Here is a 5,314-nt window from a genome sequence, read left to right on the forward strand (position 1 = left end):
CTCTCTGTCTCTCTCTCTTTCTCTCTCTCTCTCTCTGTCTCTCTCTGTCTCTCTCTCTCTCTGTCTCTCTCTCTCTCTGTCTCTCTCTCTCTCTTTCTCTCTCTCTCTCTGTCTCACTCTCTCTTTCTGTCTCTCTTTCTGTCTCTCTCTCTGTCTCTGTCTCTCTCTCTCTCTCTCTCTCTCTCTCTCCCTCCCTCTCTCTCTCTCTCTGAAGTTAAGTTTTCATCCAAATGAAATGCAACCAATAAACTGGTGTTATGTCACCTCGAGGTCTTAATTCCCAGAATTGTTAAAAAACATTTTCATCACAGGATTATAATTTAGAGATTCACAGGAAAACAGAAAATGGAATTATAAAAGTTAATCATATTTTTAAATTTTTTTTTTAATTAGCTTTTTTTTTTTTTTTTTCTCGGCGATTTGTGTTTATATGCGATTATATAAATCTTCATCACGTCAAAGTCGGAGCTAGTAACCATAGCAACACACAGAGCTGAGCTGACTGAGTTGTAAACACGTCCAAAGAATGCTTTCTAAAAACGTGAATCATACCCGAATATCACACCCGTCTCCATCAGACAGTACAGTACTATACTACAGTACTATGCTACAGTACTATACTACAGTACTATGCTACAGTACTATGCTACAGTACTATGCTACAGTACTATGCTACAGTACTATACTACAGTACTATACTACAGTACTATACTACAGTACTACAGTCAGAAAATAAACTTTATTCTCCAGATCCAAACAGAAGGGTAACTGGCTAACGCTGGCATACTGACAGAAATGTGTATTAATATGCACAGTCCCTGTAATTAATAAATTAATCAATAAATATTCTGTTTACATGACCCGTATCGAAGGATTTGTCTCAGAAACAGAATTTTTTTTTTTTTTTTTTGGAAAAAATGTTAAATGGAAAAAAAAAGAAGTAAAATGACGAAAAAAGTGACAGACAAAAAAAAAAACGGAAAAACAAATATTTCTGAGTTGCGGTGGCAGCGTTGACATTAACTCTCTTCTCAAATTTGACGCATTTTCTAAAAATCTGAATTTTGGGTTTCTTTCAACCAACTTAATAAAAAAATAAAAATAAATAACGTGGATATTAACGTGGATATTTCACCACAACGCTCTCAACCGGTACAAAAACAAATCAGTTCACTACTTTGACTGAATTTAAAGGGTTCAGTTTGATAGCATTGGAAGAATAAAATGATAAAAGAAAGTTGAACAAAGTGACCGTGTCGGAAAGAGCTTTTTTTTTTTTTTTTTTTTTTTTTTAGAAAAAAATAGCTCAGAAAAAACGTGACAAATACTTGGATAAAAGTGACCAAAAAATGTCAAAATTTGGACCCTGAAAAACCCCAAAGTGTCGCGGTGGTGGAGTGGAAGACAACCCAAGCATCGCTGTGTACGCCAACACACTCCAACAGGATGGAGGACCGTCACTGCCCCATGGGAGTCGCACTAAACAATAAACGTTTCTCTTTACATACTGTAACAGAAGATGGAAATCATTTCAGAAACGTTGTGGCTGTCTATGATTGTCTGATTGCTAACGTTAGCTCAAAACACCATTCCAGTGACAGCCTTTGTTGTGTTTGATGCTAGCTTGTAGCTAGCGGCAGCAGCAGTCATTTCAGACACATTTTAGATTGCTAACGTTAGCTCCTAGACTTTGTGCGTTAGCACAGAAAGCCGTTAGCATCTTGGAGGCTACCTGTCGCAAAAGTGACGCGTGCGCGACTCCCATCGGGCAGCGACGCGGCGTTCAGCAGCTCGTTGGACATCGTTAACAAATTAACGTTTTATAAAAGAGTTGATTCAGGTTGTTCTTTCTGGATCCATCCCATAATAACAGTTTGAGTTCCTGTTTGAAGGCTTTTAAAAAAACCTTCCATGTTTCTCGGTTGCGTCGCCACTCGTTAGATTTTGTACTTTCAGTTATGTTAAAAAAACTTTTTTTATTGTTATTAATTTCAAGCCCTTCAGACGTGACGTTTTCCACCAATCACAGCGCAGTATTCCAGGTGGGCGGGGCCATGTGGCCGCTGTGGGGAATGTAAAATAAGAATGAAAACATTTAGCAGATTTTCATCGACTGTTTAAAGTTTAATCTTTTATTCTGTTGACAGATTAGCATCGTTATGCTAAGCTAACGTTGCTAAACAGTGGCGTGTTGATGCCTTACGACAGGAAGTGGACTGAAACTTTGATTTTGAATGTTTGGTATTATTTCTATTATTATTTCTCTGTAAGTTGTGTTTGAACGTATTAAAGATGGAGAGTGTTACCCAAACTACTTCCTGACTGAGTTTATATATGATCCTCTACTGCAGTAAAAGTACTAATACCACACTGTATAAATACTCTGTTAAAGTACTAATACCACACTCTGTCTTTCTGTCTCTCTCCATCCAACCAGTTCTGTGTGTAATGGTCCACACACACACACACACATACATACATGCACACAGACACATACACACACACACACACAGACACAGACACACATACATACACACAGACACAGACACACATACATACACACAGACACAGACACACACACACATACACACACAGTGACACACAGACACACACACAGAGACACACACAGAGACACACATACATACAAACACACATACATACACACAGAAACACACACACACACACACATACATACACACAGACACACACACACAGACACACATACATACAAACACACATACAGACACACATACATACAGACACACATACATACACACAGACACACACACAGACACACACACACACACACAGACACACATACATACACACACATACATACACACAGACACACACACACACACAACAGAAAACATACACACACACACACACACACACACACACATACATACACACACACATACACACACAGTGACACACAGACACACACACAGAGATACACATACATACAGACACACATACATACACACAGACACACACACACACACACAGAGACACACATACACACACACAGACACAAAGAAACACACACAGAAACAGACACACACACACAGACACACAACCAGTTGTGTGTTTAATGGTCTATCAGCTATATCTCAGTTATATTGTCTAGTTTACTTTAGAATCAGACATCAGGTGTTATAAACTACATGTGTTCTGTGTGTAAAGTAACTAAAGATGTTTTTTTCTGACATTTTTGACGTTTTTGTCGCCTCTTCTGAGGTTTCTGCCAATTTATAGATTTTTTTGGTGGGGGTGGGGTGGGGTTGTTGAGGGGAACAAATCTATATCTTCTAAATCTACGTCAACAACCTGTGGTCCTGAAGCTGCCACTCGGTGCAGCCACGGTTCAGCCAGCAGGTGGCGCCGTTACACTGCTGCTCACGCTGAAGGTCAGTCACTTCATTCACTTTCTTTCTTTGGATCAGTGCTGTTTGTTGCTGCTGACAGACTCAGATTATTATTCTAAGTGTCTGACAACATTATGGGATGGATCCTTACAGAGATAGACCTTTTAGTTAAAGAGTAAGATCCTTTTAGTTTAACATGAAACAGCCCCGAAATCACCATCACCAAACTCCACCAGACTCCATGTAAATAATCAGGACTTTTAGCGTGTATAGAGCCAGCATATCTCCACCAGACTCCATGTAAATAATCAGGACTTTTAGTGTGTATAGAGCCAGCATATCATCACATGTAAATGGGTGAATTAAGGGTTTATTTCAACCAAACCAGAGTGGTGATTGTTGGAACAGTGGAAAGATGAATCAAGACGGCTTTTGGTAGTTTTATTTAGTTTCTGTCCACTTTGAATGAAGTGTGTTTTAAGATGATAAAAGTCCTGATTATTTACATGGAGTCTGGTGGAGATATGCTGGCTCTATACACGCTAAAAGTCCTGATTATTTAGTCAGTTGAGTTTTAGTGTGTAGTCTAATGTAGTGAGTATGCTGTACTGTATATAAATATATTGGCCACAATCTGCCTTTGGGGGGGCGGGGGTCCTCCCCCTCGGTTATTTTGAGCGTCATGACTTCATTTCCTGCATTCGGATACACTTTCATGCACCAATTTACTACACTACTGCCCCAATCTGCCTCCCTACGCAGAATTTCGCGCTTTCATACTACTCTCTACTGTTCTCTCTCTACGCACATGCTCAGTACCTAGGTAAGGACTACTAGCCAGTCAGAAGCAGAGTATGAGGGTGTGCCCTGACAGTACCTAGGTAAGGACTACTAGCCAGTCAGAAGCAGAGTATGAGGGCGTGCCCTGACAGTACCTAGGTAAGGACTACTAGCCAGTCAGAAGCAGAGTATGAGGGTGCCCTGACAGTACCTAGGTAAGGACTACTAGCCAGTCAGAAGCAGAGTATGAGGGCGTGCCCTGACAGTACCTAGGTAAGGACTACTAGCCAGTCAGAAGCAGAGTATGAGGGCGTGCCCTGACAGTACCTAGGTAAGGACTACTAGCCAGTCAGAAGCAGAGTATGAGGGCGTGCCCTGACAGTACCTAGGTAAGGACTACTAGCCAGTCAGAAGCAGAGTATGAGGGTGTGCCCTGACAGTACCTAGGTAAGGACTACTAGCCAGTCAGAAGCAGAGTATGAGGGCCCTGACAGTACCTAGGTAAGGACTACTAGCCAGTCAGAAGCAGAGTATGAGGGCGTGCCCTGACAGTACCTAAGTAAGGACTACTAGCCAGTCAGAAGCAGAGTATGAGGGCGTGCCCTGACAGTACCTAGGTAAGGACTACTAGCCAGTCAGAAGCAGAGTATGAGGGTGTGCCCTGACAGTACCTAGGTAAGGACTACTAGCCAGTCAGAAGCAGAGTATGAGGGCGTGCCCTGACAGTACCTAGGTAAGGACTACTAGCCAGTCAGAAGCAGAGTATGAGGGCGTGCCCTGACAGTACCTAGGTAAGGACTACTAGAGCTGTTTGGAGCAGTTGGTGAACAGTGTTTTCTGTTGGAGATGGTAAGTCCCTTTGGGGGGGACTTTGGGCTTTTTCACTTTGTTAACCTATAACCTGCACAAAAAAGATATACAACACAATAAAGGAAAGGGAAAACCCCAAAAGCATAATATGGGCACTTAAAAAAAAGTTGATTTCAGTTAAAAACTGGTTGAAATATCCTGCAAAACACCATTTTTTAGCATCCAGTTATTGACCGATTAAAGAGGTTATTAGTTTAGACAAAAGCACGGGAAACAATAAGAGTCCCGGTTGAAGAGAAGTGAAGCGACCCTTTAAGATTGGCCTGGCAGCAGACAGACAGGTGGGCGGAGCCAGT

Source organism: Perca fluviatilis, chromosome 2, assembly GCF_010015445.1.
Source record: "Perca fluviatilis chromosome 2, GENO_Pfluv_1.0, whole genome shotgun sequence".
Lineage (NCBI taxonomy): Eukaryota > Metazoa > Chordata > Actinopteri > Perciformes > Percidae > Perca > Perca fluviatilis.